This window comes from Porites lutea, chromosome 4 (genome assembly GCF_958299795.1).
Source record: "Porites lutea chromosome 4, jaPorLute2.1, whole genome shotgun sequence".
Taxonomy (NCBI): Eukaryota; Metazoa; Cnidaria; class Anthozoa; order Scleractinia; family Poritidae; genus Porites; species Porites lutea.
The window spans coordinates 2,789,305-2,803,447 of record NC_133204.1 but is presented as its reverse complement, the minus strand read 5'-3'; the positions used below and the strand labels follow the sequence as shown (position 1 = coordinate 2,803,447).

The window sequence follows — 14,143 nt, the reverse complement described above, 5'->3', positions numbered from 1 at the left end:
ACGCCCCTCTATTGAGCAGCCAATTAACCCTGTTAAGCAGCCACTTGTTGCCAGTTGGTACCCTGAGGGTGGCTGTTAAATGGAGGTTCAACTGTATATATGTTTATAATATTGTAAAATATTGTATGCTGTTTATATAACTGATTCATGCAAGAAAAACACAAGTTCATATAAATCAAGAATTTTGGGTTGTGTTTAAAGCAGTTCCAAAAGGAACAGACTTTTTTGAAAGTATGCAAATCAGCATTCTTTTCAAAGTTAAGTCATACATTGTTTATCAAGGTCAATTTGCAGTCCAATCCAGTGATTTGTTTGTTTGTCTTTGTCAAGAGGAGCTGTTTCAAATAGGTGTTGCAAATCAATGCAAAGCCAAAGAAAAACAGAACTGTATACCTGTCACAACAGGCACAAAAAACAAAACTGGGTGGATTATTGTGTATTATTATATAGACACGAGTGTTTTACTGGAAAATATGCCACTCTTAAAATTCATAAAAACTACATCCGGAACCCGAGTGGTTTATTTTCCATAATCTCACACGTGAGTTTATCAATGACGTAATTTCGGTAATTTCCCTCCAAAATTTGTAGGCCTCTTTTAATTTTTCTAAGCTTTGCTTACAGTTTGTCATTGAAGAGCCCTATTCAGCTCGGTGTTCTTTCTCAAGATTATTGTAAACAATGTCTTATATTGCTGTACTGTAAATTTGAGCCGTGACAATTACTTTTTGGCGAATATAAATCTATTATTTTAGCGATGCCTTTTTGTCTATGTAATAAAAAAGAACATTACACGGCGGCTTGAAGATATGAATTTTATTTTCTCATGGCAAAAGCAATATTTTACTTACTCGCTGTGCTCATTCGTAAAATATATGTTTTGCCGCTCGAAAATAAAATTCATATCTTCGTGCCACCGTGTAATTTCCTCTATTTAATATTTCTCGGAAGATGTTGCTTTATTCTTTTTAAATAAGGATGGCACCTGCAATCTGATGGACAGATTTTAAGGCTTTGGCCAGAGAGACCACCCCTTTTCCTGTGAAATTTTGTATTATTTTTAATAATTCTCCAAAAAGAATAGAAAATAGTTGGCAAGTGTCCTCCCCCTTTCTGAGTTTTCTGGATCCACCCTTGGCAATTTATTTTGGCTTTTGAATCTTTGAATTGTGCTTGATCTACTCTCCTGAACCGTGATTATCAACTTGCTTTAGTTTCACTGTACATGTATATTACTTGTGTTTCACTCCCAACAGTGAAGCACCACAAACCTCCCTACATTGTGAAAGTCAAAACTTCTTAAATTGTTAAAGTCCAACCTTCCAACATTCTAATTCTGATACAAAATTAGGGACAGAGTCCAGTCTGTCTATTACAGAGATTGAGGATATTACATATAACATAGGAGTCGAACGGGTTTCACAACCATTCCACTTTAATAACTATGCCTATTCTGTATTCATTTGTGCTGTATGTTTTCTTTAGCCACACCACCTACTGTGGAGGAAATTTTGGACAAAATGAATTATGATCTTGTGATGTCTCTTACTGTTGAGGCTCCTGTGAGTACATTGTACAGATGAACCAATACCTTGTTTTTTCTTGTCCCCTCAGCATTGCTTAGCTCCTTATCTGTTGTTTTATTCAAGTGCCTACATGTATAATGTGAATATTTTTATTTTGTGAATGGACAGAGCACATTACTTCAAGAACTTCTTCCAAAAAAATATTGCATTTTGGACAAAATGAGATTTTTTTAAGAAAAATTTTCAAGTCTAAATGTCGCTAAATTGACAGGTTCACATTTGATCATGAGACATAAATTCAGGAACTGTGAAACAGGATTTTATGTATGCTTATCCCTTTCTTAGGGTTACCAGTGTTGTTGCAACAAACTGAAATGCATCTTACTGGCATGTTTTACCCTTTGACGATTGTTTGAGTTTGTGAATTGGAATAATCGCGTGTCCCTTTATAATTGCTGTCACGGGTTCCTTAATCTAGGTCAATATTAAGAAAACGGTTGTGCTCAAATCACAAAATTTCTTTTGGATTTGTTTCTGTCTGTAGTCTTTAATGCATTGATTTCTTCTTTCCTATAGGATGTCCCAAAGTGCTTAAAAATTATTACTCAAATCTCTGAGATGGAAATCAACCCTGATATTTTAAAGAAAAACCCAGATATAGTTCAGACAGTCAAAAGGGTGAGTAGTTCAGTCTTTTTTTTTTTTGCATGTTTGTTAATTGCCCCCGCAGGGATTTCGCCCAGAGGCGAAATCCCGAGGAGGCACCCTAGTAACTCGCGCGTATATTAAGGACAGTACTTACAGTTCAAATATGCAGTGAGTAAACTGGAAAAAATCTCGATTTGCTCGAACTGGGGCCGCGAGGAATCGGTAGGTAATGATGACGTTTCTATTGTTTGCGCCCACAAGTACGAAATGGTCAGGATGACGTAAAGACAGAAAACTCCGAAGGGACCGCTCAGATAGATTTTGTGAAAATCTTCATAATGAATCGGTATATTTCAAAGAGCTACACAACCAGCAAGAATACTATTGACCGACAATATACAGAACGGGGGCAGCTGTAGTGTCAACTATTGCTAGTGGTACCAGATATTACAGTGGGACACCCTTAATTAATTATGTCTACAGTTGGACCACGAAAATTTGATTGTGTTTACCAGGTGATCACAATCAAGGGCAAGACCCTGTTTACATGGAGTGGGGGACCCCGGTCTAGTGGGGTTGGTTTCTTTTGTTTTCACGCTCTGGCGGACACAAAACAAAAGAAACCTACCCCACTAGACTGGGGTCCCCCACTCCATGTAAACAGGGTCTAAGACTAATCTGAGGAACTGCAGACCGCGGAACGAGGGGACCTGCGGAACCGGCGGAACCTAAAGAAATGACTGTTTTATTACAACTGCCTTTAGCTAACGTGACAAAATAATTGGTTACAATTAATTTTTTACAATGACTGAGCGATTTCTCGCCCGCTGATGGGTCGAGAGCTATTGTCGATAACAGTACAGACCACAGAAAACTGTTGTCGATTTCGGTTTAGATAGCCTGCGTGGCAGGCGTTTGGAGGGGAAGGGAAAGGGAGTTTTAGGCGCTAGAGAAACGCGAGGGCCGGGGCGCGCCCCTCGCGTTTCTCTAGCGCCTAAAACTCCCTTTTCCTTCCCTTTCAAACGCCTGTCACGCAGGCTAGGTTTAGTATCACTGATCGAGAGCTCTGGTTCCGAAACAGAAAGTCCTCGAATCGCGGACTTCCAGCTTGTTAGTAGTCTTCGGAAGGAAACGAGCAGTATAGATTTAAACACAGTAGGATGAGAGAACGATGATTGTATTATTGGCGTCACTTCTCGTGACCGTTGTACATCCACCATACACACTGAATCTTTGCGACCTTCCGAATTTCATTCTCACTATAAACGTATTATTCCATCTCTTACCTAAATACCCTTTATCCCACTATTAAATTTATACTGGTCAAACTGCTCATTCAAATCTTTCTCCTTTCTCAGTACGTTAAGGTGTCCCTCAATGATGGTATCGATCATTGAAATTGTTCTTTATACTAAACCTACAGCCGAACATCAGTACCGAGTTTTATGCTCATCATGTCACCACTTACACACTAAACGAGCTTTTTCATTCAGCCTTGTCCTGAGAATACGACGCATATGTTCCTCCAAAGAGACGTACAATCTCGGTCTCCTCAACCAGGAGATACAACGTGTTCATACTATCACACACAATCACTCAAGCGACTCACCCACACGTATCCCTCTACTGAGTTGTCGGATACCACCCAGCCATTCGCTCAATATCATCTATATTTCACAAGCACATTTACATTCTCTCATCCTTCCAACTTTGTGCGACCTTGTTTAAATATATTCCTCTCGTTACCTTCCTACGTGCTAACAAGCCGGAAATTCGCTAAGTGGACTGTTCCTGTTCGGAACCAGAGCTCTCGATTAATGTTTTGGTGTTATACGCTGTTCAAAGTCCTCTATTTTTCGGCAAGATCGTCGAGAAAGAGCGCTACAGGCAGCCATTTTTACCAGGTTTAGGTTGAACTACTTAAAGGGCGGGGGACGGTTTGGGAACCCCGAAGCCCTCTCTCTAGGTACATTTGAATCCAATGACAAAATGGCTGCCACTGAAGGCGAGCGCTCGATATCGACGATCTTACGGAAAAAAGGGGACTGTGAACAGTCTGTCAATGTTATAATTGAATGTAACTAATTATTTCATCACGTTAGCTAAAGGCAGTTGTAATAAAACAGGTTCCGCGGTCTGCAGTTCTGCACATTAGTCTTATCCCGCAATCAACACTTTTTTCTGGGTCGCTCTCTAAAATGCAGGGCGGTTTTTTTGTTTGTTTTGCCTACTTCCGCAAGAAATGATCTGCAAAGTGAATGAAAACAATAGTATCCTGATTATGGTTAGTTTCATTTCTTCAAAATTGAAGAAAGTCACTTTGGTCTGTCACATCACGCAACATATTTTCTCTCTCAAGCTATCCAGAGTCAGATCTATATCTGTCAATGGCTTGGCTTAATAACCTGCTTTGAAACTGATCAGTGAATTGCTGACTTTCTCGTTGCTGTCGCCGTCGTCGATGCTAAAGCTCACTATTGTTTACGAAACCTTATGATCGGTCAGGAACAGAAATTTCTCGGTGCAAATTGACATGGCCCTGCTGTTAACATTCGAAACGTTTCCCAGAGTCATCGGCGTTCCTTCGTTTCTGGTTAGGAAAGTAGAGAATGAAAGTTTCCATTTTTCTCACCACCTTGGTCACTCTGTAATGTTTTTGCAGAGAAACGATAAACCTTCAACTTTTGTATGCCTTATTGCGATTGGTTCTTATACTTGTTGTTTTTCCCTTTTCATTCTAGATACGAAACTATAAGCAGAATTCTAAAGTGCGAGAAAAGACCAGTCAGCTCTACACACAGTTCAATCACAGGCTCAGGTAATATTTAAGTTTACATGTCAAGAACTAAGTAACACAGGCTATTCAACCAAATGCCTTGTTTGCGTACATTTTAAATACATGTTTACATGATCCTATTTAACGGTGACTTTTAAAAGTAGAACTTCAACGTTATGTTGTCCTAAGGCCTGGCCGTTCAAGCATCAAACTTCACGTATCGATCTCTATAAGGAAAGGAACGGGAAAGCTGATATACGCCTCCTTGCCATAAACTACAATCAGGGACAAAAGTAGTTGACACACTTGTTTAAAACGGGTGCTTTTAACAAACATTTAATTCATTTATTATTTCATTCCTTTTAAACGCCGTAAATCCCCCGACCCCCCGAATCAATGTTGTCTGAAGTAAAAAAAATACTTGAGGGTCCAAAATTCAACATTGATTTTGGGGGGAAGGGGTTGGGGTAGAAAGGGGAAGGGGATAAGTATATCCACTATGCAAAAATGGGCCATTTTACGGAAGTGTGTCAACACTTTTGTCCCTCATTGTAGCATTTTCTTGCAGCTTTAGAATTGAGTTATAGAGAACTTTAGACTCTAAGACGGGTACGACTACAGGAAGGAGATTTTCTCGATACTAAGCAGTTCTCGCGCGTAGACCAGCGTCATTAGGGACTAATTATTAGATTTGAGGACGCGACGGCAGCGAATACGTCCCTTAAAAAAGGAATTTGTGTTCTTTCAGTCTCATTCATACCCACTTACTTCGGCAAATTTATGCGAACCCTCCGGGAGTTGAATTCCTAAGAACCATGTCCAAGTTCAGAAAGAGAAATAAAATTTTGTCGTCTCTTGTTTACGTCGTCCATGAAACGCAGAAACGGCTAAGAAATGTACAAAAAAGGGTGATGCAAGTGCAAAGTTGTTGTTTCCTCATTAAACCTATTTTTTCTTAGACGTTCTCGCTGTTGTCAAAAAATGGCCGTTTTCACACTAGAGACGGATTATCCGTTGGATAATTCGCGTCAGACAGATAATACGTCTCAATTTGATCATTTATTAAAAAGGCTTTTTCACGAGGATATTGTAGCTGTTTTAGGTCAGTTCTGTGTTAAGGTCATTACCAAGAGCCTTAACCCATATAAAATACTCCGTTAGAAATGGGAGCATAGTAAACAAACTTCATCAGGGTGGACTAACCATAATATAATTTTTGGTGATTTTTTAAAAAAAGTTTCAGTCCATGCCCATTCTTTCCACCCTTTGCAAAAGAAGACAGGAAACAGTTGCAATGTATTAATATAGTCTCAAATAACAAAACTGGCCCATTATTTGAGGAATTCAAATGATACGAAGACAAGTTTTACCCTTTTAAAAGGATAGCAACTAGCTTGGCATAACCCCGTAAAGTTTTTGGTTGATCACGTGATGAGAACATTTCGCCTAACACCAATGTGGTCCGGGTCGACGCCATATGTGGGTTGAGTTTGTTGTTGGTTCTCTCCTTTGCACGAGAGGTTTTTCTCCAGGTACCCCGGGTTACCCTTGGGGAATGGCTTGTATTGTACTACAGGTTTGACAAACCTAAAAGTTATTCAAGAAAATGAAGATGGTGAAAGAGCGAAATATCTATTCCACGAAAAATTGTCCTCAAAGTGTCTCTACCTCTTCTCTTACCAAAAGAAAGGAAGTAAAAGACCTCTAATAAAAGCCATAAACAGTGTATCTATTGCAATAGTATGCTACATATTGTCGAACTGACCGTTTAATAGAGGTGATGACAATGAAAAAATGGGACTTCGGAAAAGTTGACTGCGACCGCTTAGTATAGTGGAACTCCGCCTTAAGACCACACCCCGTGGTCGCGTTTACGGGGTTCCACTATACAGGTCAGTTTTACATTAATACAGTGAGACAGTGGAACACTGTTTTTTTCTGGGTCTTTGGTAAATGACCGCTTAACAGAGAGTGACTGCTTAATAGAGGTTAGGTACATGCTAGTTTGACTGTAGGCAGATCTCGGATGGTCACAATCCTGATAAGCTGGTAGCAGTCTAAAATGGCGTTGTGTAGATTATTTTCTTAGTCACTTACGTTTGTTTTTGGACAACCTGTTTGTCTAAAATATGACATTTTTGTTTACAGAACCAAAAGTTGAAGACCACGAAAACAGAACGAAGGAATGTATACCAGAGGAAAAAAGACCCGAATTGGATGCAAGCGTGGATAATCTAACACCAGAACCAATGGAAATACAAAACGACACAACTGAAATGTGATATGGACATATCAAGCCCAGATTAAGAGTCCTTACCCTTTCACAATCTACAGTTACGTGTAGCCTAGGATGGCCTACGAATACAGCCATCTCTCGTCGCTCCTGTCCGCAAGGGACATTTGCGGGAGAAACGAAACGTCGAAAAGTCCATGGCACTGAGGAGTAAGTAGAGGACTGTATTCGCAGGCTAAGTCTAGGTCGGGTGTCTCCTTTCTCCAAGGAGTCTTCCAATCTCACCTCTCCCGCGAGATAGGTGTGCCGCGCGCGAGAATCTCTTTTCGCGCGGACTTGCTTGACCTCGCGAGAGAAATGAATGATTGTCCAGTTTAGATAACGTAAATATGACAGTGTTTTTAAAAATCCTGAACAGTTGTTTTCATGTCAGCTTTTAGAAACAGTTTGACAAACTGTTTGTCTTTGCGTCATAAGTAAGTCGCGTCGTATTATCTGTTGCATTTCACCCTTTCGCGAGTTTTATGTAACATAAAAATCATCTGTTTTATTTTTTAAGGAGTTACTTTTGTGGAACTGAGCGCCTCTGAAGTCATGCAATTAAACCTCATATTAGTGTCACTTTTTCTACGTGGCATCTTCACTAACTGTTGTATCGGTTAAAAAAACAAAAAAACAAGTAGTGTCTGTAAGGAATGCCCAGTTCGTACCAGCCTCTTCTTTCGCATATAGTTTTAAACTTTCTGTTCTATACCTTGGTTCCTTTTACTACTCTTTCCTGTGTACAGAATAAATTCTTGAATTAGAAATACCCATTCTTTGTTTGCTTTGGTTTGATTGTTTGTTTGCGAAAGAGTGTCGTGACTTTGGCCCAAAAGATCGTGGCTCAAGTAGCCTGGGATTTATTGCGCATGACTTCCTCACTGTGCGGGTTCTACGGGTGCTTTTGTTGTTTAGACTGTTAAGCTGTGAGAAGAATGGGAAACGTCGATTTGAAACCCTTCGCGGCTTTGCTGCTTGCTACACAGGCTATGGATCAGTTGCCTGAATTTCAGCCTCCTCCCTCAATCGCTAAGCCCGAGTGTCTGCAAATGAAGTAGGCGGCTGAAATTCAGGCTTTATATAGATCAGGGGAAGACAATAGTTTGGGGTGAATTTCCCAGGCGCAAACAGCATAGTTGCCTGTGAATACAGCAGTTTCTCCTTGCTCCTCTTGGCCGCTTGGGACGTTCTAAACGTGTCAAGTAGCGAGGAGCAAGGAGAAACGGCTGTATTCGCGGGCTGACAGAATAGCGCTTTGCACTAATGACGTGACAAATTTCTGGTCCCTGCTGTGACTCGGACATTGAACCTGATCCGTCAGAAGTTTGTTTGGGAAAGTCACGTTCGCCCACCGTCGTTGTTGCTTAAGCTCCATATTGTTGTGATCCAGAAATTTTGGTACCATGGTAACGTGACGTCAAACTTCCCTCTATTAAACCTTATACTATTGTCACTCTTTTCTACGTAACATCTTCACTAACTGCTGTATCGGATTTTAAAACCAAATATTGTCTGTAAGGAATGCCGAGTTCGTACTAGCCTTGTTACTTTTATTGCTTTTTCTTATGTACAGAAAAATACCTCGAATTAAAAATCTCTATTCTTTGTTTGCTTTGGTTTGTTTGTTTGTTTATGAAGAATTATCGGGACTTTGGCCAAAGGACCTTGGCTCCGATACCCTGGGGTTTATTCATGTTTATTGCACGCTACTGCATCACTCCACGGGTGCTTTCGTTGCTTTTGTTTAGACCGCGAGAGTAATGGGAAAAGTTGATTTGAAATTCCTCGCGGCTTCCCCGCCAGCAGCAAAGGCTATGGATCAGTAGCCTGAACGCTCGCAAAACGCAAGTGTCTTTTTATGAGTGGATTTTTTGGGCGCAGGGAATTGACAGAATTCCCACAACACTTTCAAGGGGATTGTGTTCCGTGACAAAGAACGGGTTTGTGTTCCCATAACCAGCAGTTACTCTGGGTACCAGAGATCCTTTTCTCGCGTGGGGCTGGAGTACAGTATATATGAGAAGTCACGCGCGAGACACACGTAAAAGGAGGCCTTGCGAAGTCAACGCTCACTCGCTCGTTAGCCCGCCCTTCTAAATGTAAAACTCGCTCGTAGGTTACGGTTAGGAAAGGCAAAATAAATACATTCTTAAGTTACTGAAATTACAAGGTAAATCAATAAGCTTGTACTTTGTTACCAACTGAACCTACATTGTTTTAACAAAGGTTTTTTTTGTCTTTAACTTGTTTACATGTTCCTCGAGATGAAAAATCCACGACTATCTTTCGCAGCGAAGACTTTCGTTCCAAACTTCAGGAAATCATAACCTGTTACAGTGTTCGTACAGGTCATGAAAAACAAAGTCTGGAAAGTCATGGAATTTAAGAATTTCGTTTTCAAGGCCTGGAAAGTTATGGAATTTCATTTTCGGTCCTTGAAAGTCATGGAAAATTTAAGTTTTGTTCGGTAGATTAGTTACTGCAGACGACAAAGCAAGGATAATGTAAGATAAAGAGGGGTAATTAAACAGCACGAACGGCATGCATTTTGGTGGATACCAGAGTTTGTTTCTGTTGAACTGTGTAAGGTCAAAAAATATGCTAAAACAAGTAACGTTTTGAAATTTTCGAAAGTGACAGCTAAATCTAAGGTCATGGAAAACTAGAAAAGGCCAAGGAATTTGAAGAACTAAAGGAAAAGTACGAACCCTCTATTATATTTTTCGTGTCCGAAAACAAAGGTAAGGTACAAAGGTAAAAAATTCGTGTTCTGGAAAAGAAGGACCTCAGAATCGCATAAGCATATGTCCAAACAAAAATAAGCTGTCCCGGGATGGGACAGGTGCTGGCGTGGGTGGGGGGCTCCTCATGGAGCCCAGAAACCTATATTAACACCAAGCCACAAGAGCGCATGCCAACAGTAAGATGACGCTGACCATTGGTTCTTGGGTTCCATTGCATAGGCCATCATCGCAGCAATTCACTTCACAATCGTCGATGGTAGCTCCATCTTTCACCAAAACCTTACACAAATATTCGTTGCAAAGTGATTTACTGCCACATTCTTTAAAAAATCCTTCCACATACGTGTCTGCCACTCTTCCACCAAAATAAAGCTTGACGCAGCTGTCTGTACCGGGTGGACAGAGCATCTCGCTGCTATTGAAATCGCAGTTACTCCATGATCTTGTTGACATGCACTTGTGGCAATGAAGCGCGAGTCCTGCCAAACAAAATAAAACAGAAAACTGTTTGGTACTCGCAATTTTTATTGTCTAGTTCAGTGGAACCTCGGTATGACGAAGGCCAAGGGACAGGGGCACCCAACGACAATTTTCGGAAAATATCTTTCCGGAAGACGATTTGAGATCTAGAATTTTTGGAGCATTTGTTGTAAAATCTTTTGCTTGCCTGCCTCTCCTAATATTTTCGATCATCTAAAAAATGGAATAATTGTTATTAATTTTTAACAGATTTTACCCTGAAAAAGTCACCTAGAATTTTCGGGAGCCTTTTTTCTGGCTGGAATTTTCGAAAAGGTAAGTTTTAATCCCTATAATTTTTGGATCACTAGACTTTCAGCTAGGAAATCCAAACAGATAAAAAGTTTTTAGGAGATAAAAATATGCCTATATCTACCGTTTAAATACTAAAATACGTTTAACAATGCTATGTTAAGTGCTTTTAAACTATATTCTTGTTGGGTGCCTGTCAAAGGAAAATTCGTTCGCTATAACGAAATTTCGTTGTATCGAGTTTCTTTTCCATATACTTTACTATTACTGGGGTAAAGAAGCTTAAAGAAAATCGTTTGCTATATTGAGGACGGCTCGTTATATATATAGAGAGAGGTTAGTTATATCGAGGTTTCACTGTATTGTCTGTCATGAGTCTTACCTAGTAAGAACCTTGATCTAGAATCTCAGTTAGTGCAAGTTGGGATGTTGTAGACTAGTACAACAAAAAGCTGCTTTATGGTTTGAGTAACAGTTACTAATATATTAAGAAGGTTTCACTTAATCGGAAGTTAGAAATAGTTTCAGGGCGCCATGGTAAAGCTGTTATACCCTCAAGTAAGACGGGAGAAAGAAAATCAGCATTTGCTAAATTGCTATTCCTTATATCGTTGTGAAGAGCAGTCAAAGAGGACCACGGAGGTGAATGGTTGTACCTTTTCTGCAAAAAAGCGATATAGCCGTTCGAAGCATTTCATGTATGTTTTGATCAAAATTTCTGGAAATTTTGGCAGTCTGGTAAGCTTCAGTGCCATTGTTTTTCAAATAGATGATACTGTCACCGTCGTCCCCGCTTTCCGAGGTTTCAGGCCGGCAAGGTCACAGTGAACATTAAAAGCACTGTGAAATCAGCTTTTTGAAAACTTTAAGTATCGTTCTATCGAAGAACATTTTGAGCACTTGTTAAAACAGCTATCTGGAAAATAAGTTTAAGACATTAAATTTCACGTCTTCGCCAACTTTGAAAAAATGCCTTTCCGCTTTCTTCTTGTCAAGGCATGCAGCGTACTCACGCTGAGAGGGTTAATCTTTGTTCCCGTACAAGTGCATACGTGAGGTAGCTCACTTTAAATTTAAATAACATCCTTGGTGTCTCACTTTTAATGTCGTCGCTGACTTTGTTTTGCTCAGGGACGAATTAATATTAAACTTATTTCGCCTTTTTCAACTTCTCTCTGTTTTTTTCGAACTTGGCCTTGCCCATCATAAAGAAGAGAAAGGGATGGGGAAAACGACTCAGGGAGAGGGCCAAGGGAGCCACTTACCACATTTGAAATCAAAATGAACGAGCGATAAATATTTGTAGCTAACGGTATCTATTAACGAAAAGGTCGCTCGGTCATACTAACCATAACTACTCTTGCTTGCAAAACAAACAAAATTTAAAAGAAATAACCTTAGGCAGCTCAAGAACTGTTGCTATCTCCCTAATGTAGACTTTCCCCATAAGCCCGTTTAGACTTCTTTTTATTCTTAAAGTTTACTTCATTATCTGCTTTTTTATCCTTGTCCGATTCTTTCGATTTTTCTTACCACTCATGACATGTACAATCCGCAGTCAATACTTACCAACTGAAATGAAGAGAAGAAAGGTCACCGGGAACAGGATCTTCATTTTGTGAGTTTTGTAAGACGCTGTAAATTTTCTGTTCTTCTGACACGGGTTCAAGGTGGAGTTTTTTAAAAACGTTCAACGGAAAAAACCCCTAAATCGATTTTTAACCAATAAAAGGAGCTGTGATGTCCTCCTGCCAATTATTACTATCACACGTGTGATGCCTAGGACTTTTTAAACGTCTGCCAGGTTGGCCTGTATTGTTCCAACAGAGTTAAATCATAACACCGATCATTGGACCTGTATCAGAGAACTAACTGAGGATTTACCCACTATCAAACGTCTTAACAGAAGTTCAACTGTAAGTCGAGGTCAACAGTTAAAGACTTTGGAAGTAACTAACAGTGTCTTGAAGAAGAACATATCCACTTAACGTTACTTGGCTGCTTGTTTTATCTCACAATTTATTTAGATTTAAAATTTTCGTCTTGTCTTGATAGTTCTTGCTATACACATGGGCCTCATATGAGAGAAATTCCTCAAAATAACCGGCATTTTCGTTTTCATGTGCTTCTGACATGTCCAGGATAGGCTTAATCAAAGCTCGGAAATCAGCCATTGAGATCAATTATCACCTGTTTTGCGAAGGTCATACGTAAAGGAAGCAGAATTGGCGTTACTCGAGACACTCACTTGAGAGAAAGAAAAATATTGATTAAAGCGAATGTAAATTAGCGACTACAAAGAGGATTTTAATATGACATCCATTTCTGGCTTACGGGAAAAACTGTAAACGGCGAAGTATGAGAGACCATAAAATTTAGGCCCGGTTCAAACGTCACATTTGATCACATGTGCCGAATGTAATGCAAATGAGCTAGAACAATAGATTTTCCTCCTGTAACATGCGACGTTTGAACCGGGCCTAACCTGTTCCAGGTTAAACCGGGCCAATCAATAACAGAAACACTTGTGAAGGCAAAACTACAACGACAAACCAGTGAGAGCAGCCGGATGTTTGTAGTAGACCTGGATCAGTAAAATCTTTAATACCAAATTTCATTTTTGTTTTCTTTCTTTATTTTTTTTTCTATCACTCCTACCGTAAGGTTCAGTTTACTGTTTAAGATGTTTAATTTTAAAATTTGGCAGTCAATAACACCCAGTATCACGGCTTTTAAATGCAAAGTTGTTCATAATAACTACAAGGTGTTCCTTATGATGGAAGAGCATAAACAAGAAAAACAAAACTTCCTGATACCGAAACAGCGGGTTTGCTGGAGAGGATACGCATCCCGAGATGAGTGCGGGCTCTTTTTCTGCTAGGTAGTTTAAAAAACGTTTAACGAACCACTGCGGGATTACACGTCGATGCGATTAATCTCTCATCCTCTCTTAGCTTTCCCCGCAGGATTCTTGATGTAGAAAGGGCACAAGGGTTTATATTAATTGTGTAAATGTAGATTTATTCAGGACTTGACCGTATACGTTTTATACTTCTCTTGCCAGCTTTCCATCCTGCTGTGACTAACTAAACTTGCAGCGACGCGTTTTACTCCATCTGAGGATTCCATCACGAGGGCAAAAAACGTTGTTGACCCCTAACCTTGGACTTTGTTTTGTTTGTTTGTTTGTTTGCTTTTTTGAGTGTTTGTGTGTGTGCTTGAATTTTTTTTTTATTTTCATGTATTTTTTTCTCTCTGAGGAGGGTCAGGCCTGATTAGCGAACCTTGGACGAATTTATGTGGCCATTATATTTTTATATAGTTTTTATAAATGACTCTGGACTTGAACAACCTAGATAATTTCTGTTCTAAGAAGATGATGAGATTTAGCCGAAGTTAAAGT

General features: G+C 39.7%; 2 long non-coding RNA genes across 2 annotated transcripts; one reads left to right on the top strand and one right to left on the bottom strand.

Moving 5' to 3' along the window:
- Nucleotides 1-1,465: 1,465 nt before the first annotated feature.
- On the top strand, nt 1,466-4,992 carry LOC140934839 (uncharacterized). The gene is made up of 3 exons (XR_012165127.1): nt 1,466-1,562; nt 2,103-2,204; nt 4,916-4,992. It is a non-coding gene; the product is annotated as an uncharacterized lncRNA (long non-coding RNA).
- Nucleotides 4,993-9,342: 4,350 nt separating this feature from the next.
- Nucleotides 9,343-12,428, bottom strand: LOC140934896 (uncharacterized). The gene is made up of 2 exons (XR_012165134.1): nt 12,310-12,428; nt 9,343-10,448 (listed from the first exon to the last, which is right to left on the bottom strand). It is a non-coding gene; the product is annotated as an uncharacterized lncRNA (long non-coding RNA).
- Between the last annotated feature and the right edge of the window lie 1,715 nt (nt 12,429-14,143).